The sequence below is a fragment of the Balearica regulorum genome, chromosome 3, assembly GCF_011004875.1.
Source record: "Balearica regulorum gibbericeps isolate bBalReg1 chromosome 3, bBalReg1.pri, whole genome shotgun sequence".
In the NCBI taxonomy this organism is placed as follows: domain Eukaryota; kingdom Metazoa; phylum Chordata; class Aves; order Gruiformes; family Gruidae; genus Balearica; species Balearica regulorum.
The window spans coordinates 56,927,115-56,954,132 of NC_046186.1; the positions used below are offsets into that span (position 1 = coordinate 56,927,115).

General features: G+C 38.6%; 1 long non-coding RNA gene across 1 annotated transcript; it reads left to right on the plus strand.

Annotated features, from left to right (window-relative positions):
* The first annotated feature begins 20,344 nt into the window (after positions 1-20,344).
* On the plus strand, positions 20,345-26,074 carry LOC142601273 (uncharacterized). Its single transcript, XR_012834875.1, has 3 exons — positions 20,345-20,437; positions 21,991-22,094; positions 23,907-26,074. It is a non-coding gene; the product is annotated as an uncharacterized LOC142601273 (long non-coding RNA).
* Positions 26,075-27,018: the final 944 nt, after the last annotated feature.

A 27,018-nucleotide genomic window follows, 5' to 3' on the forward strand; every position in this document is an offset into this window, starting at 1 on the left:
GTCGAGAACAGCCTTAATCAAGGCACCAAGGAGCATGAAAAAAAGAAATGTCTTTAATTATCTGTCTGTGCTAGGATCCAGTGTAATAAACAAGAGAAATGAGAACTGCTCATTTTATGGGCTTAATTTGACTTAGTTGGTATTAACGAAATTTGGAGAGATGCTCATAACTTGAACGTTAATATCATATTTATAGAACTTAACACAGAAAGGGGCCAGCTGAGTAAATGGAGAAAGTGAGTGGCACTCCATCAAAATGAAGTTATTTGTTTCTAGCTCAGCAATAACTTGGAAATAAATGATACTGAGTCTTTATGGATTAATGTTCTAATGAAGAAAGCTCAATGTCTGCTGCTGACAACCAACCAAACTAGTCCGTAGGATGATCATCTCCCTGAGCACTCACACTATGCAAGGGGAAAAAACAACCCTGATGTGTTGTCGCCACACAAGCATCCTTGAAATTTCATAAGATTTCAGAGGAAAACTTCCCATCTCAAAAATTACCAAGTCCAATAATAGAAATTCTCTGTTAGGCCTTCACTCAACAGATGCAATGTCCTGGTAGCATGGCTAATAATGATGTATATGCGTGTATCATTTTAGGCATACAGTAAGCAAGTCTTCCTTTCCCATTGTGATTCAATGCCAACAAATCCAATAGAAAAATCTAATTGAATTCAGTGAGCTTTAATTGTCCTTCATAGATTTATACTCTCAATTTCTGGCTAATATATTATTACTCATCATATATAGCTTGCTCTGGCAGTTTGCCATACTCATATGAGTACTTCCATATGGGTCCTTTATACCAAGGAGCTTTGGGAGTCACTAATAGCTGGACAAGGGATGCTGGTTACTGAATTCCTAGCTCTGTTTTCAGCATTGGACAGACTAGTATGTTTATATTATGCAAAAGTTAACCACAGGATGCCTAATTCATACTTACAGCACTGCATGTTCCTATTATTTTGTGTAATAATATATCATTTACTTTACAAAGACTTTTCTCATTCTATTTTATCAGTGGTTCACAGACGAATTTAGAAACAAGTTGAACATCAGGCCTTGTAATTTTTTTAAGCCTCTGCTTAGAATATTTTCCCTGTCGCTGTTAATTATAAATTGCATTCATCACACTGAAGGCTGTTTATTTGCTGCTTCTGTTTACCTGCTTTGCCTATCTGTAATACCACAGTGGGAATGGCATGTACAATGGCAAGAAAATGACCTGTGTGTTATAGTCAAACAAATGGATGGTTTGCGCACAGATAAAAAGACAGATAAAAAGAGAAAACCAAAATGTTTGCAATACAATCAGATTTTTTTTCTATCTTTTGATTTTTCATTGTGCAATGTGAGTTAAAGATCCAAACTGCTACCAGCAATGCTTTTGCTTGCATTCCTCCATCAAAAAGTAATGTGATACTTAATACCTTTCCTTGCCGTTTCTTGTCCAAGATCTGAACAGAATTTTTATTTCCCCCTAAGAAGGGAAATTGGATTTCAGATACATTTTTAAAATATAAATTTCTTATTCTTCTTGTTGTACTTTTCATTAATACATGCTATTTCTGTTGATTAAAAAAGAAAAAAAAAAAGAAAAAGAAAACTGCAAATGTTAGCAAAGGAAAATGCATTTAATATGAAGGAACAAATAAAACAATCTGTGAAAGTCAGGGGTGAACAGGTCTAATAAGTGGCCCAGTTTTAAGACTTCAGTCCTGGCATAGCGCTGTGATGTCACCCCAGAATAATACCTTAAAAGTAATGACAATATATTGAAGCTTCAGTGGGACTGGCAGGTATTTGTCTTTCAGATTTTGTTCAACCAAGTCACCAGTTTAGGGGACTAAGAGTGAACTGTAAATAGCACTTAAGTTCCCAGAGTGTAATTCAGGTCCAGGAGAGATATTCAAACAAGCTAATCCATCTGCATCAACATGCAGTTAAGCTGTGGAACTCTTTATCACAGGGTGTTTCAGATGCTGAAAGTTTGCCTGATTTCAAAAGGCAACTAGACAAACTCATGTAAAAAAAAATCCACTGAGAATTATTGTATCTAAGACAACTGGTTCAAAAAGTCAATGAGGCACAAATGGTTGAATGCTGGATGAATTGAATATTCTGGAGTAGCAACTCTTATGCCATTCCCTAGGCATTCTCTGTTTGACTTTTTTGAGAATAGGTCTCTGAGCTGGATGGACCTGTGGTGTGACCCAGTCAGACCACTCTCATGTTCTTATGCATGAAAATATCTGAGATATAGCACACACACATACCTTTTCTGATGGAAGATTCCCAGTACGTGTAGCTTGCCGAAAGTGTATGTGTCCAGAAGTGTGGCTGCTCACCTGAGAGGATTAAGTGACTATTTTCCGGTTAGCTCCATTTGAGAATTATTAATAAAGTATTCTTTATTCTCTGTTTGCTCAGAGAGCATGTAACATTTGAGTTTACTACCTGTAGGCACCTTCCCTGAAGAAACTGGTTGATGCTGACTTCTTGTACAATGGCCTAAAGATTAGAGTACATCCATGGACTGTGACACCTGGATTTTGGTTGAGCCCCACCAGGTTGGACAATACAGTTCCCACCCCCCTGAAAGAGCATGCTAGATTAGAGTAGGAGGTCCCTGTTGTGTAGGGTATTCAGAGGCAGAGGCATTTTTTTCCTTTAAGTTGAAAGCTGTGATCCCAGGAGCACAGACTCCGGCAGTCAGGGAGACCGGGTGGGAGTGTGGCTCTTTGGCAAGGCAGAGTACCTAGCCAAAATTCAGGGGTGCGAATTTGCCCCCAGCCCACTGGAGACATGCTCTTCATTGACAAACAAGAGAGTAAATGTAACAAGGTCTAGACAGCAAACTCTTGTTTCTCTAAGACCTTGGGTTTATATGGAGAGTCTCTTAATTCTTCTGTATACTTCCCTATATTTAGCTCAAGGAGCAGCACAAATGGAAGCCAAATCCTTCTTTGCTGAATACGTTTTATACGAAGATAATAATTTCCTCTTTAAAGCATATGTTTTGAAAGACTTCTCAGGTTGCTGCTTCAAGAAATTTAAGGATGGTCTTTGTTTCTCCAAGGTTGGTACCATTTAAGTGGAAACAACTGGAGGGAAGGGGAGAGGAGGCAGAGGGAGGACAGCTAACAATGACATGACAATCTACGTTTCCCTGGGGAAAACAAATGAGTTAACCACAGCAAATGGAAGATTAAACTCGGAACTATGTTTGCTTAAACCTAGAGTAATTTCTAGCTACTACAGCTTGATTTCCAAGCAGTTTGTTACCAAATTAGAAGTTTGTATCAAATGGCCTTAATGTGATCACAGTTTAGTTCTTGCTAGAGGTGTTTTAAGATATTCATGCTTGTAATAATTACTAAGGTTATTTTTATGGCTAATCGCAGCTGCTTTGAAATGTAAGTAATAACTTTTCTATATTTTATTTCTGCTACAAACAGCTATTTCAACCACAACTTTCACAAAGCTTTGCTACACTCATCAACTTTGGAGGTGCTAGGGCAAAATGCTACAAACTCAGACAGGTCTAAGCCTTCTCTTGCCCAAATTTCAAACAGCTAAAAAAGCCTTTTAAACAAAAGGCCTGTCTCAACATCATTCCATTCCTGTTAGTTTGCACTAAGAAAAGATTCAATATTGTTTCGAACAGATGCTAGGTTTTTTCCTGTCTTTAAGTCCTGACATTCATGTATGTGTACAATCATCCACATGTGTATGTTGTGGACAAATACAGGTACATAGAATTTAGCCTATATAAATTGTACCTATTTTTCATATACATGAAAAAGCATTTCTTTTCCCACTCTTTTATTTTCTAGGCTATGAGTACATCTGTCTTTTGTGTTTCTTTCATAAATATTTATATATGTGCATGTGTGCATGTATGCATGTATACAGATGAAATCCTACTTACCATCCTATTTATTTGCCTATTTATTATTGTCAATACGTATGCAGAGAAAGAAATTAATATCATACTGTGATGTAGTTTCAAATTTGTACCAGAAGTAGATGAAGATTGCTGTTCTATTCACAAGAGGGTCATTGGTCACGGATGATGGGTTGCAAGTGAAGAATGCATATCATCCCAGAGCTACTCCAAGAAACTAAACAAATATTATTTGAGGGATAGTTTAGAGAGTTTTCAAACAATTACAAGGGTAATTTTTGCATCCTTCCTATAGAAAAGCCAGAAGCAATTTTCATGATTATCCGTGCACCTCAAGGTTCAGGTAACCTCCTGGTTCCTCCTAAATGGTCTACAATGGATGGCAGAAAAATTCTGATGGAAGATTTTTATCTAATAAAGAACTGAGGCCTGATGCAAAGCTCATTCAAGTCAAGCAGGATCTTCCAAAACCACCGAAACCAAAACAGGGCTTTTGTGGAACTATATGGACCCAGTGTTGCAAACAGTAAATGAAAAAGACTATTTTTCAACACAATTATCTTACAACTTTTACAATAGCTGCAGATTGCTACTAAAACCACATCCTCCAGTAAAGAAAGACTTTGTGACTTTGTGTCAGAGATTTCCACCATCAGGTGACATCAGCAATTAGATTTTTTTTCATTGAACTTCTTCCTGTAGGTTCTAATGTCTTAAATACATATTTCATGCCTTTTTTTCTTCAGGATAGTGTTATATGATATCTGTTCTGTATTACAGCTGAATAGATAAAATCATTAAAGCATGTAAAATACATTTGCATAAATACAGCAATGATAAAGAGGGAAGAGATCAATTAATCTTGCAAGCAGAATTTGGAGTCACAATGATAAACATGTTATCAAAATATGTATCAACCTTCCAAAACCATCCTTTGGCATATAGAGAAAAAATAAGTTAATTACCAAATGATTTCATACAACAATGCTTTTCATTTTATGCCATTTTCAATCAGGCTGTAACTGTACTAGCAGCTAACCTGCCATTTGGCAGTTGTGGATGAGTTAATAATTCAGATACTCTAGTGAACTACCAGTCAGAAAAAGCAATTTTGCCATTTAAGGCTGTTTGGTGGAATAAATTTCTTGATATGATTATAAATGGGGACACATGGAAACCAGGTCTGCAGATAGCCTGCAGTTCTCAGGAGGACCATTGGAAATAGAGGTGAGAATCCCTTACAAGCAGTCCTTCCAGACATTGCAATGTTATCTTGAAGGTAGGGTCGGTGTTGCTGGAGATTAACTGGATTTAAAAACCAGTGGATTTTTGTCATATTTCTAATAGAATATTGAGCTTAATTTATATTTTTGGCATATATAATTTAGATTACCTCAACAGTGTAGATAAAATTTCAGGAATTTTCTTTTTTTCATAAAATGCTTCTCTTAGCTGCAGGTCTGCACTTGGATCCCATTTAATTTTTTATTTGGTTTAATATTACATTAGAGCATAAAGGCTAGCCAAAACACAGCCTCACACACATCTGGAAAATAACTGAGCCAAATAATGAACCTGCAAGCACTCTTTGTTGGAGTTTCCCTTTCAAGTATGGGAAAGGTGGTGGACTTGTTTGATGAAAAAAAAACCATCCCACGTATTTGCTAACAGAGAAATTACAATACAAATGGATTTTAATGAAGAAATTTCCTTTAGATGATGACTGGTCCTCATAATTACTTTCAAGATGAAATACGTGTCTTCCTGAGAAAGTATTTGAAAAGCAACAGCATTCAGGATTGCCCCTGAGGTGTCCTACCATTGCTCTTTTCTGATCTGTTTTCCATTTCTGGTCTTCTGTTCGTCAGAGCTTTCTCAATACTTTTGTTTGGTGGAATAGAAACAATAAATGGGTTGAAAATCATCCGGTGCAGACTTTCCTTCTATAGAAGAGGTTAGCAAAGTGAAGCCTACATAGTCTTTGTAAACAGGCTGCATACTTATAAATCATAGCAATTTTATAAAACATAATGAGGATTTTCATTAAAATTAATTTGGGAACCCCTTTTCTCTATAGTTTTTAGATATTCTTTGTTTTTCATTTCTCGTCTGATTTTGAGGTAGCTGCCACTTCTATTTCATTCTTCACTTCATTTTGTTAGCATGTCTTGCTCCCTGCCAAGTCCATATCTCTTTGAACTTACCAGGATTTCATTAGTTTAACCAATGCAAATTTAGCACATCATCTGTTTAGGTACCACTTTTTTACTTCTGTGGCACTTCTAGCTGTCTTACTGACACATAAAGCTCTGGGCCAGTAACTGCATACATACCAGGCTGATAGGTGACTATAAGCAAGGCTTTCTTCAAAATATATTTTCCCTTAATAAAATAGATTCTACAGTAAATCTGGGTGTGGGGAGACAGGAGAAAAGAGGGAATTGGGAAAAAGAAAGTCTGGTGACAGAAGGATATCTCACCCAAAATGCAATAGCTGTCTCAGGACTGGCTTTACACGTTGTTCCTTCTAGTCAACATTTCAATAACTAAATTATTTTCAGAAAATGTTCTGTACTTTGGAAGATAATTCCGCCTGCAGGTGTAATATAAATTCTTTTATACTTTTTGCATACCTCCCTCATTCCTTTCTGACAGCCTGGTTTCAAGTTTCCCAAACTTCCACAGATTCTCTCTGACTTACATTCTTGGATCCTACCTCCTTATTTCTGTATTTTTTGATTGAAAAAGATATAATTCATGGTAAATCCAAGAAGTTAGGAGCAGCACAAAAATCTCAAAAATGGAACAGTATCTTCACCAGGTTGGTACTAATTCTGACCATATTCTGTTCATAAATCATTAGGGAACCTCAGCTTTTTCTTAATATTATTCTACAAAAAAATGCTGCCAGTAAATTGCTTCACTCCTTAGACTTTAGGCCAATAGGAGTAACAAATCACATACTGCGAAAGTTCAGAACACCTTCAAACCTCGTCATGGAAAGTTTTGCTAATTACTGAAAAACTGTTAACTACATTTAAAGACATGGTCCTCAGGGCCAATACAGGTCATTTTACCAACCAGTGAGAAGAATGCAAAAGTTGATCTTTTTCCTGGGTGTCACTGGGGTAAATCTTTACATAGAGGCCTGCCTCTGGCCACACACTGGGAGTGGCGTAGCTTACAGAACCAGTTCAGATTTGTGGTGAAGGATATCTTCTCCCTCAAATCCTGCCAAGAGACATACGTGCAGATAACAGAAACAAGTAGGAGAGCTCTAAGCAGATGTAGAGACAAAAAAGAAGCAAAAAGTCTTTATGGGAATGGACTTTGCCTCAAGCAGGTCTTGGAGGATCTGACAGTGCTGTGGGTGGGACCCTTCAGAGCTTCTCACAGGGTCACTGAAACCTACTAAAGTCTTTTCTGAAACAAAGTTTGCCCTGCCCTGATCACAAGAGTTACCCTGTGAAAAAGTCTGTGCAGTCTGGGAAGGCTACATTCCACTATTGTGGATTTCATAAGCCCTATAAAAGCTGACATGCGGATTTAGGAACCCTAAATGTTTGCATAAATGTCTTTTAGTGACTAAATAATTGCCCCCTGAAGCACCCCAAAAGAAGCCAAAGGCAACAGAAATCACCATCTACAAAAGATTAAAACAAATTTCTAGTTTCTCAGCCAAGCCATTTTGCAGTTACTATAAGCCAAAAAAAATGTTAGGAAAATTTTCAAGAGGTGAAACTGCTTCCTTTTTTGAGCCCTCATGTCTCCCAAACATCTTGTTGAATTTACCTCAAACTTTCCATTAAACTTCTACTTTGGCAGAATAACACACTTATGAAATTTCAAACAGATTGGTTCGGTCTGGTAAAAGGCGAAGAGGTAAAAAGCCTGACCTGGAGTGGGAACCAAACTTCCAACTTATCTGTGGAAAGAATATAAAATGACAAGCCTACCAAAGTGAACCAAGAGTATTGGGTTGTGTACGCGATGCTTATTTCTGAACAGTAATATCTAGTGCCATTTAGACTGCTGTTAGAGCATAAATCCAAAGCTTCACTTAGATCACTCCTCAGCATTTTGTACTACCAGTTGAATCGAACATTTCAGGAAAAAAATATACCACCATTCGGTTTCTTTAGTACCAATGGAAGAAGGAGGTGGCTACCCCTGTAATTAGCATAATCTCACAGAAATCTGATTATTCCTGAAGGTTATTGATATGTTTTATTCCCAAATTCAAGTAGCACCCTCTGCTGGCCAGTCCACATTGATCTACTGCCACCGACAACAAAAAGGCATCTTGCCTTAAGTAAAATGTCTGTATAATGATCTATACTAGAAAATAAGAGAGTTAGAGATTAGTGTAGAAATGTTGAGGTTGGTGTAAGAAGTGAAAATACATAGAAGCACTGAGAAAAACTATATACTGTGTTGTGGGGTTCAACCCTATGAATTTTGATGGAGTTTGGTTATTTGACACCAAGACAGTCTGGCCACAAATTTGTGGTTAGCTTCATATTTAGATTTCAACAGAAGCTAAAAGCCTGAGCAGGAAACCATGTGTTCCTTTCATTGGCATGGTTATTTTGTCCCCAGACCAGTGAAGGTATAGAACTTTTTTAGAAATCTTTGGAAAATCAGCTCATGGTCCGCTCCAAGGTGATGCAAGAGATGCATACACATATTCTGCAGCACAAGAAGAGTTTGCATACTGAAGTGCTGTGGTTTTGGAGGCTTATGCACAGACGATGTTCAGGACACACACGTACGTCAAGCAGGCATACTAGACAGATTGGCCTTCCTTTCACTTGGCTGCAGAGCCCTCAGTGGGTTCTCTCAAGGTTGAGAGAAGTCTGGCTGTTACTGCTTTAATCTCCATAACTGCCTGATGTCATTTACTCACACATCCTGGCAAAAACTTCTGTCTGATCTCTCCCAGTTGTTCTCTCTCTCTTTCTCTCCAAGGAAGTTTCATCTAAGTGCCTATTTTGTTCTTAGTTTTCCATCTGCTTTTCCATCCCTTCCCAGGAGTGCTGCCACATGACCAACCAGAAGCATCTTGACATAGCAGCGCAGGAACGACCTGGTCATGTGGCATTTGGCTGAGAAGTCATTTTTCTGAGAGCCAGCTCTGAACAGCACTGAAATCAGTGAAGGTCTTCCTGTCAGTCTCAGTCAGCTTGGATCAGGCCCACGGTGCACATCTGGATGCAGTTTGTTCAAATGTGCCTGCACTATCCCACCTTTTATCCAGTATCACTTCTTGAAGGGGTTGAGGAAAGCCTCAGCCTTACATCCGATGCTCCACTGTTTCATCATTCTTTTCCAGTAATGAGATAAATATGTGACTTTCTCATCTGTGTAATTTATTGTTACTGTAGAGTTAGATTTATATTTTTTCCTCTGCTGTCAGTATATTAACCTCAAAGAATGTGCAACCACTTCCTCAAATGCACAAGTTGGTTTTGTTGGTTTTGTTTTGTTTTTATTTAAAGTAGCCTGGGTTTAATATACTAGCTCACAATATGGTTTACTACTCTACTGTATTTGTAGAAGAATCACCATTAGCTGAGAATAAAGCATATTTGGGGAAGTGAACTCCTTCATGTAACTGATACAGAGAATTTTAGTAGAGAAATCTAACTTAAAACTTTTCTCAAATCATAGCAGGAGTTAGTCTGTATTTGGTAAACTCCAATGCTTCATTTCTTATTTGTATCATATTGAAAACCATGCAATTATTTTAAAAAGTTCATGCATTCAGTAGTTTCTGTGCAAAGACTTTGTTCTCACTAGTGCACAGTTATAGGTGACAGGAGGAGCAGAAGTACAATGTATTTGCTTTTCATGGCTGGAAATTCCTCAGATTTCAAAGCTGGAACCACTTAGAAGTGGCTACTCAAATGTGTCATGGAAGAGATAACAACTTCTCTGTTTGCCTTAAAAATGTGGTCCATGAGTAATGTCAAAACACTTTTATTTTACTGAAATATAACCTGATTCTGTAATTTTAGCTTTACTTAGGAAAGAATTGGTTTGTAAAAGAATTCACACAAGCCTATTTTCAGTTGTTACAGAAATGGGTTGGAATACCTCTTAAAATAAGGTATAATTTCATCTTTATGTAGAAGATTTTAATAACACTCACAGTGGAATCCAGTCATATTTTTCTATTTAAAATGCAATACTGACATGTTTTTCAAAGCACACATTACATATAATTTTGTATTATTCTTTGATGATAGTACACACTAGTAAGCAATTTTCAAGAGTATGTAGACGTAGCATACCAAGAAGGAGGATTTAGAGTATGATTGCTTTGAGTTGAAACATTTCAAAATGTGAGATTTTTCTATATTTGCAATTGGAAATTGACAGGAACTCTTCACAAAACTATTGGACTGGACACTTAACATGCTCTTACCTGTAAGAAAATCAGATTGTTCTTGTAATATGCTAGCCATCCATCCAGAATAGTTTTGAAACAGAATTGTCCCAAATATTCCCTTTTTTGGTTTTATTTTTTCCCCTGGAATTTTGAAAGTAGTTTGTCATTTACAGTAAATTGCAAATTATTTTATTTAAAGCTGTGCAGAGGAAGGACTTCTGTAGTTGGTGTTTTGATTTCAAAGTTTTTGTTTCTTGTAAACCAAAGCAGATCTCTTCAACTTTTGTATCATTAATGGAGGGAAATTCTGAAGAAAATTCCCCCCCCCTTTTGAAATATTAGATACATGTTAATTTTTGAAACGTGAAATTTTCACTCTTTAATATTTTTTGTACTGTATTTCAAAATGACACCATTACAAAATCAATATTAAAGGAGCTTTCGAAAAGACACTTTGTGTTTATTACGTCTCCAAACTTAATGAATATGATTGTATATTCGTCAGAGTTATTTTCCTAGGTTTTCCTTTCAGGGGAAATTTCTGCTCTCCTTTCACAGATGTGTCTCCTGGACACGTTTTCAATGGGAGCAATACAAATGGATTTTGGAAAAGCAGATATAAAAATTGTTGGACGCGACACTTCCATTGAATAGAATGGTAAGGAAGTTAGGGGCAGAAGGTCAAGAAGCCTTGAGGACAGACCCTGATGGTAAAGGTTTAAAAATCAGAAGAGATATGAATATTTAAAACATGGAAGTCCTGGACACAGGAAGGAGATAGTGATATAGCTAGCTGACAGGTGAGTGAATTGAAAACCGTGACATTAAAAAAATCTGTGATTAATAAAAGCTAATTTGTGTGAATGGGAGCGAGAAGCCAGAGTAAGAGAAAATCAAGAAGAGGGCTGAGGTTACAGTGGGTAGGCCAGAACAGACCCTGGTGACTGAAATTACTGAAATTACTGAAATTAGCTCCGTAACTATTTTCCATAAGTTTTTACTTCTTTTCTTATTCTCCCAAATTTCTACCAGCATATCCTTCCTTTATTTGTTTTGCTTTCATACAACAATTTCTTCTCTGATATTTGTTACTCGCTAACCTTCCTTCTCTGACCAAAGTTCATGAGTTTTCCTGTCTAATCAGCAGGGAAGGAGCATGTTCACATGAACATGGAGTCAGCTGTGTGAGCCACCCCACCTGTGAGCTCTGACACATGTCCTGTGAAGAATCACACGTGTATCCTTGGCACGGATCTGACAAGACACACAGACGCACAGGGCTCATGATAGCTCAGTATGAGCAACGGTCACTTTTTTCAGCGTCGAGCTTTTTCCCTGATTTTGTCCCCCTTGCTTCCAAATATTAGATTGCCTCAGAAGATGGTGCTTACGTTATGCTTATCATTTTTTCTTTAATTGGAAGAGAGATAGTCCAGGTTGAATGTGTGGATGGAGGACCATGCAGTCACAGGCTACTTCACTTTCACATGCCTACCAATATTGTGTCCCTTGTCACTCTCCTTGAGAATTTCTCACAACTTTTAACCCATCCATCCTTAAAGTTATTTCCCCAGAGCCTGGTAGTCCAATGAGTCGAGAGTTGGGATGTCCATCTGTGAAAATGCAGTGGGAGAGGAAGGTGTCTGGCAAATAATGAAAACAATGGTAGGAGGATTGTTCTAGGGGACTAGTATCTGTACAGGGAGGAACACAGGCTCCACATCCCACTGAAGCCAACTGCAAAGGTCTCAGTGCTTTCAGTGGGGAGGTGGGTGGTGTCCTATGGGCAGGGGCTCACCCTGCAAGGATGGTTCAAGAATGTTTGGCACAAAGCAACAAAAACAATAAGTCAAATGGTGCAGGTGAGCTCTTTGTACAGGCAGAGTTTTATACGCTGGTTGAGTCAGCTGTTCTGGGCAATTATATTTAAAGAGAGAGGCAGGCACTGAATCACATCTGTGCAGCTGAATTCATTGCAGAACAAGTTGCTTTAGGCACCCTTTGTGCACTGTCAGCCTTTTTTGCATCCTACTCAAAGAACAGACGGATCGGTGTTTGCCGAGGTTGCCGGTAACATGTTAAATACGCTGAGGACCCATAGCTTATTAGTAAGGAAATTAGGGATCATAAAATGCAACAAAAGACCTAGTGTTCAGCAAGCCAGCAACTTTAGTAGCTTGATGTTAATATTATGAATGGTATCAAGGCACTCTTAATGAAAACATAACAACTGTTACTTTAGATATTTTACCAGCCAAGATCTTTATCTAAAATCATCCCCGATACTTTAGAAAATCTTAATTATTAAAATTGCCATGCAGGTCTGATATGTAAGAAAAACGATATATAATTGCATTTGGTTGATATGAAGGAGGTAACCAATTGGCACTCTTTGTGCAATCGGATACAAGCTGCAAAAGCAAGACATAACAAACTTCACATTCAACCTTCAAAATTCAGAGCTAATTTTCCCAAGTTGCAACTCGCACCTGCAGATCATCTTCAGTTGCCAGAACATGCCACTGCTTTCATGTTCCTGTATTCTTTATACATATAATTTTCAAATTATGGATATCACTAATCCACAAATACTGCCTCAGACAAAACAGATAGGTGCAGTAACTAACTCAACAGTGGTTGCTCACATACAAAGCAAAGGGATTTTTAAAAAATCCAGATGATTTAACATCCATTAGGAAATGCAGTAAGGGGAATGGCAAAATGGGACTTAACTGCAGAGCAAGATTTCAGGATGAGAAAGGTTCATCATTTGTCTGGCATCTGCAGGGGAACAGCTGTCTGCAAAAGCCCTCTTGTCTCTATGACCAGGAAGGAAGTGCTCCTCAGGGATCTTGGCCAGATGTAGAAAAACAAGGAAGACAAGGGAAGGCAGCTGCTCACCATTCAGCAGCTGAGGTGAGAAACACATGAGCTAAAAATGAGGGTTCTGCTGGGAGAAGGCAGTCAAGTGTCCAGCCAGGACACTCCTGCCTCTCTGCCAGCACACTTACGTCCATGATGCAGGGAAGGAAATGGTGTAACAGGGAGACCCCAGATAGACAAATCTTCATGGAAATAGATCACTAGCTGCTCAGCATGTTTTGCAGGTATGAATTGTGTCAGGAGAGTACTTTTACTCAAGGCTGTAAGTACAGAGGATACCCAGCAGTGCCTGTGTGTGACTGGAGCACCCCAGTTGGGATATATTCCCCTTTGCTGCTCAGTAAATATGCACCTGGCTATACTACCCCGACATCAAAAGTCACTGTAGGAGTATAGCTGTAAGCCTGACAAGACTATTTTGGTGCTTATGTTGGGATGATACTATTGGCATAAAATTGGCCAAAGTAACCTTTTCAGAAAATACTTACCTATAACGTGATATCTCTTACCAGGGACTGTGTTAAAGCTGTTTTTTCATGAGTCTGCAAAGAAACTTCCTTGATAGCTACATGGATTCCAGATTGTTTTTATAAATTGCTGGTGTTATTTGGATATGACAGCCTTTCAAAATATTTACAATGCAACAGGAGGTCTGCTGGATACACACCTGTGGGAACATACTTGGAGGAACCCAGCTGCAAATGGAAATGGAGTTGCAGGAGGCTGTAACTTAGCACAGGTTAAGGTCACAGCTAAGCACACGGTCTCCTGGGGCTGACAGAATGGCTCCCAGTAACCCAGCAAGGTACTGGGAGTACTGTAAAGGTAACTCAAGTACGTCTGCATGTGATGCAATCATAGCTCTGCCTGCAACGTAGACATGCCTTTGTAGTGACTGCTTCCTACTCTTAACGCTAAAAAGCTGAAGAGTGGCGTCTACAAGTCTGTCTGTGGGAAGGAGAGAGAGAGAGACACTCATTAAGTGTTATTATCTTGTGAATAGACTTGGTCAGACAAAACAATAGGATAGCTGAAGCTTAGGGGAAAGCTCCTCAGTGACGCATTGGGGTCTACATCATTAGTATTTCTTCAGAGACAGAGACAAAGAAAAAAGTTCTGGTAGAGCATTTTGAAAACAGAAAGGCCAAAGAGGTGAATGCAAGTATATATGGATACAGGAAATATGGACATGAGGTAGGAAAGGGAAGTGCCACTCTTCCAGCAGGGAAATGCTTCTGTCAAATTATTTGTGACTGAAGAACCAGAGGAGGAATCAGGTATTCGGACATCTGCAATAAAGACAGAAAAGGAGCAATGTGGAAGATGAAGGATGTCCCCAGCTGCTCAAAAATGTAAGAAAGTCAGGATAGATAGAGAAATACGTATAATTTCACTTTCACCAGTGCATTTCCCATGCTAACTAAAATAAAAGAATCCTTAGGAATTCCCTCTGCCTGCATGTCTTCAAATACTCAGTGGACTGACAAAGTGAATGGAAAATGTAAGATGCAGAAAAAAATGGAGTTGTGGGGTGAGTTGCAGCCAAGAGTCAAGACATGTGGGCCTATGGGTGGTACTCAGCTGAGGTTAACCTCTGCTTTAATTTGCAGGATGAGTGAGAGAGAGGGAAAACTGTCTGATAAAGAGCTCAACGATAACATTTGCTGCTTAGACCACAGGGTGCTGAAGATCATCACACTGATACATGGAGTTCTTTGGGATACAAAATATGCTGTTTTGTCAGAGTGTAGTCATGGGAACTTGATGAAAGTACATTAAAAATTGAATAATAATACTATTGAAGCCTGCTCATACATGCAACAAAACCAAAACACTATTTACAACAAATTGAAAAAAAAAAAAATTCCACTCCCTGAAACAACAATATTCACAACAAATTTCAAAATAAGAAACTAGAATATAGGAAATAACCTATTGTTATCAGTTAATCTGTATTTGTTGTTTTTGACACACTAAGAGTTTCTGAAGGACGAAATAGGAAAGATATTAAAATGCACTGCCTAATTTCAGAAGTAAAGGCATGTTAAGAAGACAAAGGCCACTGACAGTGTATTAGTTTATCGCATTCAGGTTGTCCTCTTGCGTCTCATTTATGTCACTGTCTTGTGACAGCTGAGAGACTGAGGCTATCTGGAGACAAAATCTTCACTGCTGTCATCCTCCTCATCAGATCTTCCAATTCTCAAGGTATCTCCCTACAAGTACTGCTGGAGGACATTGCACCACCACAGGCAAAAATAAAGGCTTTGTAATGAAATGGCAGAAGACTGGGAAAATCAGATGGCCATCTAGCATAATAAAGAGGAAGGAGGAAGGGAAAACAGAAAGCAAGCTGGTGAAGAGGACAGTTGAGGGACATGGCTCTTCAGTTCCAGGTGGGGAGAGGTCTCCTATGCTGCCAGCAAACTGTCCGTGCAGCCTTTGGAGAACAGGACTCTGCCTTCAGCCAAATGAAGTGGGCAGAGGGACCCTATTCACTTCATTGCTGTTGAGGATGACGTGTGCAATGCATTACAGCAGAGCAGGGAAAATGGCACGTATTAAGTATTTGGGTTGGTTATCAGCAAGACTGTAGTGCCATGGTTCAACAGGTGATTTTACTACATGAAGCAGTGGAATAGCTCTAGCTCTTCTACTTTGACAATAGAGCAAGGCCTCCTAAAATAGCAATAGTTTCAGGCACTTTGTACAAACATGCCATTTGTCAAAACCCTGTTTCCTTCACAGAGATGATTGATGAGTGTGCTATTTTGTGCTAAATATGACAACTTTCTGGAACATTCCTTGTTGGTGACCTTGAACTTCACTCCTTGCAGGGCCAGCTGAGGCTGCAGAAGTGTAAAGAGCATGTTCTTAGGCTGTCTTCAACACCTGCTTCTAGATAAACTTCTGCTTCTAGATAAACACTTGCTTTTTGCAAATGGGCAAAAAGGCCATCAATGTGCTTAGACCAGTTTGGAAAATCAATTGTCTGAAAGCCAACTCTTGTTTCAGTTAATTCTAGTTTACATGCAGGAGATCTTTAGCTGTGTCTGAGCCATTTGGTTATACATTTTGAAGGATAGGAAGAGTCACCTGAATACTTGTTGCTGTATCACAGATCCTTTATCAGTATCCTGAAATACTAATACAATGTTTGAAAGAAAAGCTTTTCGCCTGCTGCTGTATCCACAGCTTGGCTGGGAATGTCTGACAACAGCAGCGTGTACAAACCCAGAGGACCTTCTGTTAGATATATTTGGTGGACTAAGGAAAGTATTTTGGGTGGAGAGAGAGAAAGAGAGAGAAGGAGAAAAATATTTCTAACCTCTTTTGGCACCTCTTTTTTTTTTCCACTCTACAATGCTCTACAGCATGGTGTGTTGTAACAGCAAAGTACCAGTGAAGCGACACCGGTCCTTGGTTATTCCCAGTGGGAGAAGCAGGAGAAGGTCCATGAAGCAGAACGAATGCACTCATTTTGCTGGCTCCGGTTCTTGCTTGTTTAACATATTTTCATATAAATAATTTATCATCTGCCATTTCCTCACAAGCCTTCGCAGGCTTAAAACCTTTGAATGGGCTGAAACATTACATGTCCCATTGGTACCAAGCACACAGTTCACAAGGCCTCCTGTGTCTGTTTTTCAACACAACTGCAAGGATACACTTAGGTCTTTATTATGGGTTGCGATATAATTAGAATGATGCAGTGACTTTAATGTCAATGGAAAATAAATGAGATGGGTGCTGTTTGTAATATCATTACTGGTAATCTTAAGGCTTCTTGGTACGAAGATCATTAAAATTAAAAAAAAAAAAAATTTACAAAACAGATGGAAAGTCAACACACCTCACAAGGTCAGCTTCTCTAGTTGACATTAATGGCATGTACTGTGGCAATCTACATTATTGTGCTATTCAGAATGGATTAAATTATCAGTTTCTGCTATAGCAAGAGTGTTATGTCTAATTTGCTACACATAGCACTGAAAAATGACCCACATGTGCCATGACTTTGAATCTTTGATTAAGTCAGATTCTGCTTGTTTCTAATGAACAAATGAAACCAAAATAGAATCACAGGAAATAATGCTTCAGTTAGTCCAATTTTCATTCAGGCCTGAAAATCTCTTCAGACATTGAATGAAGCTCTTGTAACCATGTCCTTTTTATCTGCTATCCTGAAATATATACAGTTTTCTCATTCCTTCTAAAGGAGCATGTGGTTAAACCTGACTCTTGCATACTTTTAAGAGGCAATTGTCTGGGCAAATATTTCCTAAAATGAAGGAAGTAAGCAAAAAACCATCTCCTCTCAAGACTTTACTTATGGATCACAAAGAGAAAATCTGCTTCACCACAAGTAGAAAAAACATTCAATGCTAAATTTTCAGCCTAAACAAAGTAATGTTCCAAACATAGAACTGGACAGTAATGTGAGAGAAACTGAACCATTCCAACAACAGAACGATTGGCCAGGTACCATCTGCCTGTTGTATATCCGTCCAACATTATGTTACACCTGGGCTATTAAAAAATGACCACACCAACACGAGAGATTTAGCAGTGACTACTCTGGCTGTGTTCCCACATTTCTTTATAGTCTCTCTGGATCATATTTTTCTTCCTAGAATGGAAATGATGGAGAAGAAAATGTTGCAGTGACTTAGTTTGCGTAGAGCCTGGATTTACTCCCATGCACCACAGCTCAAGGGATCAGAGAACCTTTCTGCCCATTGTTGGCCAACAGAAGTTGTTAGTGATTTGCTCAAAGTAAGCTTTGTGCTCTTATTTGGCCGTGTCTAGAGAGCCGAATACTTTGCTGCTATCCAAGGAATGTGCAGCTAATGTCAGTGATGTATTCACAGGAAAGCATTGGTTCTGGAGCATAGAATTAACACAACCAGTGCAAAGTGTAGAAGAAATGAGGCAGGGGATCTTCCCTGAGCAGGATATTTACTATGGAGCCTACTTCATTTCCACCAAGAGAATAAAAAAAAGGAGCAAAGTTATTTAAAATCTCACTAATTAAAAAGATAGCCAATATTCATTTTGAAAGCCACAGGAGAGGTGCATTTTAGGCATATAAACACATATGAAACTTTTGTACAATCCAACAATTACAAGCAGAAGAACCAGAGGTCCCTCCTGTTCTCCACTAGCAAATGGAACTGTTTTCAGATAGATTTATGAATTGTCTGGAGTAACTGTATTAGCAGTGGACAGGTGTTTAGAATAAGCAAAAATGGCAAACCAAGAGGTCAATATGAAAAAAATGAAAATCGCATTAGTATATTTTGGAAAGGAAAAGATTATCCGGACAAAAGTTCAGTTGCTGTGTATCCCAATGGAGTTATGTTTACTTACAGCAATGACCCGTCATTTAGTGACACATCTTTGATGGCATCTGAGGGAGAAAACTCAGTTATTAGTATTGTAAACCACAACCAATCATGTGAAAGACCAGGCAACTTTCTCACAAAGAAATGAACAGATGCAAATAACTTGAGCCAGATAATGAACATTGCTCCTATTTATCAGTTGTGCAAGCAAAAACACAGAAAAGATAATTGAGTTGCCCACAGTCATGCGAGGAGGGTTAAATATGGCAGTTCTTTTCTAGGTGAAGGGTGGAAGCAACAGACCAGAAAGTGAGGTACTTGATGTTAGATGCAATCCTAAAGTTGCAGTAGCTTTGCTTTTAACTCAGCAATGCATTTGGCATATTGTCTCTCCTATACATCAAGTGCAGGAAGACAATATGAACAGTTTCTAACTCTACCTCATAAACTTCCCTGAACAGGCGCTGGAGTTACAATAACATCTTTGTTGGCAAACATTTCCAGGCACTGTAAATCTGTCTGACTCTACAGGAGAGATGGCTGATGTGCAAATCTCTAAGTCACTGTTGTTAAAAAACAGAGCCCCTGTTCATCCATCTTGGGCCTTATTTTATAGCACACCATATAAATGAGAACTTAAAATAGTTTTTTATCCTTCCAAAGTGCACAGTCACTGGAAAGGATAACACAACAAGTTTAGCCTTGGGAACCTGAATCAGCTGAGAAAAGAGCAACTGAGGGACACATCTATGTTTGCCTTCCCCCGTCCAGAGGTAGCCTCTGCAGTCCGTGCCTGTGTCAGTGTGCTTTCGCTTACTTTAGAAATTGAATCTGCTCACACAAACGTTCACCAGACTGAGTCAAGGAGTTACAATCCTTATCACTTAGCACCGGGGAAGCAGTGCAGTATTCTGCAGGAATGTTCCCGAGGAATGCAATAACATGAGCTGGAATGATCTGGCTTCTTACCGCATGAGGCCGTGGGGAGAAAAATAGCTATCCTTCCCTGCCTATAAGCATGCAGGAGGGCATGCGTTCATCCTTTGTTGGCCGTGCTGTAAGTACACATTTATTAGTAATAGTACAAAGACTTTTTTATTCATGGTTTTGACAGCATCTTTGACACCAGGGCTAGATTGAGAAGACTTCCACTTTATGAAGAGGTTTAAGGTTTTAAAAGATCTTGCTGAATACAAACAAGCACAGTTTGTTTTAACTAGTGACCTGGAAATGGAAAGAAAACTATCACAGAGTTAGGGCCATCAGCTACTATAAAGCCTTTTGACTCCCCGCTCTCCAGTAACATTGTGGCCCTGAAAAACTTTCCAGGTGAGACATTCATCACAATCTAGGTATTTCCATAAAGCTGGATGGATTGAAAAAAAATGCCATTTTTTCAGGCAAAGAAAAATTTTCATCTTCTTTTTTTTTTTTTCCTGCTCCAGCAGCTCTACTGCAGAGCCATATTTAGAAATGCTTGATCGTAAGGTGTTTGGATTTGGCAGGGAATGGCTATGATGCACTTTCCCCAGGGCCTGGGAAAGAGAAGCAGGCTGCAAAGACAGCTTTCTCAAGTTGCTTTGAAAGGCGGCGTATAATTATAGAGGCTGGCAATGAAAGGCAGAGCAGCCTCCAGGGATACCCCTTTCCCACTCTGCCGCTTACAGGGATTCTTGTCTTTACAGTCAAGTTCTGTCGTGTCCCAAGTAAGAAGCTCGGTCAGCAGTGGGTGAAACAGCTTGCATCATCTTTCTCCAACTTCAGCTAAACTATTAAAAGGAGGCAGGTCTAAGCTTTTCTTTTCTTGACAGACCTGTGACTCATGAATATCACAGAAAGGAGAAACCAATAAAAAGCTATTTCTACACTTCAGCTTTTGAGCTTCCCTTTCAAGGATCACGTAAGGTAGAGCATTCACAGCTTTTGTTAATAGTGCTATTATAATTTATTGTTATTATTATTATTATTATGACAACCTTGTATTTAGGGCACCTTATTCCATCCTAAGAACAGGCTTAAGTATACAACAGATCTGTGTGATGATGCCTAAAAGCTTTCTGCTTTTAAAAGCTCAGCGCTAGGGCCACCTGCAGAGCTTCCTGAGAAACGTAGGCTGCTTCCAAAGATTGTTTTCAAAACCAGTATTGGCTTCCCACAGCCAGGGCCTGTTCTGCTGAATGCAAGAAGCTGCTTGTACCAGCGACTCGTGTCCCCTTGTGCTGCGCACCCCTGCAGTACTTCTGGTTGCAGAGCAGGGAGGGAAGAGCTATGGAACTTTCATAAACTGCATTTTTGCTTGTCAGCAACACCCTCCTCCCTAAAGTTTATATCAAATCCAGTGTCAGGTCTGTGGCTTAATCCCATCACTGCACTAAACTTGCAAAAACACTACCAAAAAAATTTCATCATCCCCAACTTCCCTCTGTTCCATGCTAACTATTTCAGAGACGTATAATATATATTACATGCTCTTTAAAACAATTTCTAAAATGGCATATCTATCGAATGGAAGTAGCATGAGGAATGAAGAAAGAAATGGGCCAGGAAATGGCAAAGCAAAGGAGAATGCACTGCAGTTTAAAAAGACTTTTCTATTTGTTATTTTTATTGCCATTTCCAAATTAAACTTGAAACTGTTCAGCTGAAATGTATGTCGATATGTGGCCATCAATTTTGTATATGTTATTAGTTCTGATCTCTGTAAGGGCCATTTACATTAGTGGTATAATAGCACTAGCTGGAAATACAGAGTCCTCCCAAATCCAGTCCTCCCAGTTCTTCTTTCTGGAGCGCAGGATGCTGCAACAGACCCTTCAGAATTTAACTGTGCTGCACATGGAAATAAATACAGCTGAATGGAAGTGGAGTTTCTGTCACATTTATTCATTTTAGCACCTGTTTACTTTCCAAACTGGGACAAAAGGTCAAAGCACAATGTAGAAGAGAAATTATAAAGCATTCTGATTCAGGAATACTAAGCTAATTCCTTTCACCGTTTTTCAAATGAGAAGCAGCATTTTGATATTCTGCTAACTAGTTCAATTTACCTAAGTCAAATTATTATTTCAGTTTTCCAAAAAGCTTTTTCTTCCCCCCGCTGCCCCAATTTAAACTCTTTTCATGAAAATCCAGATCTCTGGAAACTTGCTTACCCATTCTGAAAAGAATTTCTGATCAGCTCAAGAAAAAACTCATACCATAATATAGTATTCTGTCAAATTCTTCTTACATTGTGCTGTACCATGTATATCCTTCATGTGTCTGTGATGGATTCTTACTAATATTTCTTCCACATACCATCACCCCACCCCCCCCCACCCCACCCCCGGTCAATATTAGAAGTTCATTATTGCTCTTAGTGAATGTTTTGGAATTCTGTACAGCTGTGAGCAGAAGATCCTGACGTCATGAGCAACTTGGAAAGGACTTTTCAATGTCACTATTGCTTTCTATTGCAGAAAGAATGGGAGGAATGGAAGGTGCTCAGTGGGTTCTCCTTCTGGTAAACAAAGTGGAATAGAAATTATCAAGTACCAGCTTTTTCTCCAGCTAGTAGCTCAAGGTACAGTTTTCCCTTCAAATAATATCAAATCACAAAATTTGATTATAAGTACCAAAATGCTGATAGGGATTTTTTTTTTTTTTTAAGAACTTATGTGAAAAAGTAGACTCAATGGTTAAAAAGTTGAAAAGATAAATCTGAATGTGATTTAATCTCTCAGTGTCTTTCCTCCACTGACCTTAATATCAGCCTCCTTTAGACCAGTGCCAACTGAGGAAAAAAACCCCAGTTTTCTAGAAAAGATTCCTAAGACCAAGCACAGATACTTCACATCACCTTTACCTATTCTGCAATACTCCAAGAAATTCCTTAAATAAATGTGTGGGATTTTAGATACCTTCAGATACCTAGGCTTTAGTTTACTAGAGTACATTAGTGGTAATCAGCAAATAAGCTACACAATCTTGGGTTACGTATCAGTCAGCATTACCAATAGAAGGATATATCTACATTTTCAGAGAGGAGCTGGAAATGCTGCAAAGAGGGCTTACACCATACACAAGAGAAAATTCTTAATGTTTTTTTTTTTCTTCACCTCTCCCCCTAAAACCCAGAGAGTGACTTGGATGAATAGCTCAATAACCAACCATAATCGATGTATTAATTATACATCAATCATTGCTAAAATATAATAGGCACTTTTAATTCTGTAAGTATTCTAGCATTTGTACACAAAATACATTAAATGCGGGCCAAACAATGCTATATCCTTTTAAGACGCCACCCAGTTTTCATACCTGCAGCTTGTCACGTTCAGGAGCTGTAAACCTGTACATTAGTCAACATGTCTGCTGCAAATTATCCCACTACTGTGATGTTGAAATAAGTAGTTCAGCATAAAGCAAAGGAGTCCTGATGTTTGTCTTTTATCATCATAGGAGAGGTGTCTCTACACACACAGTGAAAAAAAGACAATTAAGTTCAAATAACTATCAGAACAAAAGCTGGTTGTTAAAAGGATAGGAATTTTTCCTTCACTTTGGTGCTATACCTCTATAAATGACTCATGCAGTTTGAATGGTGGAATAAATATACTCCGTCATGTGAGTGAGAGCTAATACTATGCCATTTTTGATTAGTTTAATTCACTGTGTTCTGGTGTACCTGAAATAATTGCAAATGTTTCTCTGGAAACAACTGCTTAATGTGTAAAGCAAGGTGGCACTTTTTGCCTTGTCAAATGATACCAAAAAAATAAGTCTTACAGATGTATTTTAAACACTTTTGAAGGTGCTTGCAAGCTATAATAGTATATCAATATTCAATAGCCTGTCTTAGTAGAAAAACAGCGATTTTATTTGGAAGAAAGGCAAAGTTGTAAGAATAGCTACATGGTTAGCCTAGATGAAAATAGAACCGATATGGGTGGAGGATTAAAATAAGGGTAGGATAACTAGTAGTGACATAAAATACCAGACATCTAAATTTAGGATAGTTTGAATGCTCCACACTTTATTTTCATTGGCTTTTATGTGGTGTTTCATAAAGATATTTGGATGGAGGTAAAAGCCTATAGCAAGGACAGTCAGTCTTTGCACAGGATTATTCTGGAAACCATCTTAATTTTTTTTTTCCCCTAAAAGCTGTTAACAGAATAAGAATAAAGATTCCTATAACTTCCATTTCACTTGGGCATGGCTGTCACAACAGTCTAGGTTGTGAGAGTGGCATGGGAGTTTACAACTAGCTATTTAATCCAAAAGGAAAATTCTTCTCACACAATTTGACCCTTTTCTGTTTTGTGAACTGAGCACTTAATGCCGAGCTGATCTGTCCTGCAGAATTGTCTGATGATCATTTCTCTTCCTGCAGCCTGTTCCTTAAAAGTTAACTGTGGAAAGTTAGTGCCAGAACGTTATGGCACTTTGATTAAACAAAGGAGGCAGCGTGCATCTCTCTCCCTCACTGAAATATGCCCCGATTCCCAAAACATGCAGAAGGGACTCGTCCCTCAGAGGGAGTACGATGAGAGCAGGTTAGCGTGGGAAGAATGGATAAAGCTGTATTCTGCTCTGCCTTTCCTTGTCTGGGGTAACATTCTGCAAGCTGAGGCTGGCCTGACGTTAGCCACATGAAGGTTAGTCATCTCGTCTGAACCAATCACCTAATTTCCTTCTGGAGTCAATGGAGGAAGATGGGCATGTCTGGAGGACTCCCCATGCTGCCCCAAAACATGTATCTGGCTTATTGGAGGGGCCTCTTTCTTACTACGATCCATAACACAACCCTCAAGGAGTAGCTCAGACTAGAGGCCTGTGTTTCAGATGGTTAAGGCTAGGTGAAAGGAATTCTACCTTCCATGAAAAAACACCACATGAGTACAACAAAGCATTGTTTAGATTCATACCAGGAAAAAAGCTGAAGATCCCAAACCAGCTTTCCTCATGGGCCTTCTGTTTCTGTACACTAAGTGGAGCTCCTATGTGGGAAGTGTTTTCCCCTACTGTTCTCTACAGAAAGTTTTTTGTACTTCCCCACCCCCTTCAACTACTTGCTGAAGTCTCCTTGCAAAGCTAGTTCAGGAAGAGATGGAAGACAAATCCACAAATCTACCTCACAAGCAGCATTTGAGAGAAGAATAGTCACATTTGTTTCTTGGCACAGTGTTCTGCCTTGCTCCTTATAAAAATCTCAGTCCAGCTCTAGCATTTGATACTAATTAAGAGCGATTCCTTTCTAAAGAGTAGGGATAGGTGTGAGTTACCTGACATAATCCTCTTTTTCAGTGATCAACTTTTTTCAACATCCTGGTGCCTGATATGTGTTCACCAAAGAGAGAACTGGAGACTAGAGATGGAGATCAGTCTACTGCAATGGAGATTTCTTGCTCAAAGGACCTGAATAGATTTAGCTCTCAGTATCTTCATATTATGAAAGAGAACACACCTATTTGCGTTTATGATGACAACCCAAGAGATGGCAGAGTGCTTCCTAAGGTGAAACTGGAAGGGAGAACATCACCTTGGAAGGATCTTCTGGCAGCTCTTTTCTGGAAAGATGGTCAGCATTACGCACTGAAAGGTCATAAGACAGGTAAATGAAATGTGAAAAAAAAGTAGGAGAAGACGACATAAAAGGTTGCAGGTGAACTGGGCATTTATACAAACAAAATAAGTCACCACTTTCAAGTTTTATTTGTCTCTAATTTGAGCACCTGAGTTGTAGCAAAGAGATGGAATCGTATGCAATTTAAAAAGTATATTTGCACAATTGCCTAGTGGCTATAAAGGACTCCAGAACTGATTCTTCTTTGCTCTGTGCAAATATTTTTATTGACTTTATTATTCATTTTACAGAAGTAACAAAAATATTTCTCCAAATGGTTCTATTTTATACTCTATACTTTCATGTACACATGCATATTTGTATGGCTATATCTTTACTGATGCTGGTGGGTGGTCTGAGAATTTATGAAAAAATGTTGACATTATCTATCTGGTCCACAGTGTATTAAAAAAAGAGAGATTTTTGGATTATGAAAGATTTACATTTTCCCTTGGTACCTGCTCCTGCAATTTGAAAATATCTTTGTTTTGACTCTTTGACAATGATGGCAGAATGTGTGGTTTAAAGAGGCAGATAAAATCCTGAAGTCTTAAAAGAAAACATTTTTTACATTTCATGATCACTGAAGAAATGAACGTTCCTACTCAGGAGGGAATGAAAACTTGGCAGGGAGGTAAAGATTAAAAACATTTCATTTTCTATTTTCTAATATTTTTTAAATGAAAAATTCTTTCCTACTACAAAGCATGGATCTATGTGAAATTAAAGGCTTACACTTGTTTATAATATTTTAATTTTATGTACAAAATATGAACCCATGAAAGGCAATGTTTGTATAGAACAATGCTATTCATGAAAATAACTTGCTCCTACATTAATGCTAGACAAAGACGGCCAGTAAGTCATAGTAAAGACCTAACCATCAACAATTTATCTTTTTTTTTGTTTGTTTTACCTGAAAGTATTAATTTTCTTCACTGTGACATTAAAAATCTTTGTTTAAGAGATTTTATGAATTGTGTGACCAGCTGATATATACATATTTCCAAATTCTTGAAACTTGATCTGAAAAGGTAGCACGTTTGCAAGCATCCAATGTGATCTCAACTAAGAAAGTTTTTACTCCATGAAGGCCATGAGAACTATTGGGTTTAGTAGCTCTGATGCTCCCAGTAGTAGCTCTTTTTATTCAATTTATTCAATAAAAGTTAACAATTAGTTTCTGTCCTGGTTGTCTCCTTCCAGAGTGATTCTTGCTGATTCCTCAGCCTCTCTTTTTTTTTTTTTTTCTCGGCTGATCTGAAGAACTGTGGCATTAGCAGGGTCCCTTGCTCCCTGGTTCCCTGTTGTTCCCAGTGCTCCACAGTTTCAGAGTCTCTCTGCAGCCAGTGGAGCCCCAGCAGTTCCCTATCTCCCTCTCTCCCTCTCTGCGGTAAGACCATACGCAGCTGCATAGTGGATAGGGAGCTATATAGTTCCCAATAATCATTCATCTCTAGAAAAGCTGTAATTTCCATTTTCTTAAGTCTACTGCAATCAGGTTTTAAAATACTTTATCCACTAGATGTTGAAGATGTTTCATATTAATAGCACATTGGATCTCACTTTCCATTTTTAAGCTAAAAGGGCTCAGAAATCTCATATACTCTTTCCTAAAATATTCCATTTTCAACACAAGGAAAACTGTATTTACATTGACTTCTAGCTTACAAATAACAACAGACAAAACTTCTGGCATTGAGTCATTCATTGAATAGATTGCAGCAATAGTCCTCAGGGCACTGCTTGGTTGCACCGACCCATAGGGAAATGAAAGAATTCATACCAAATCCTCCCTACTACCCCTTGCTTGGTGGCCTGTGACTACCTCCCCCTGATTTCTGTGGGATGGAAGACATGTTTCTGACATGTCTATTGG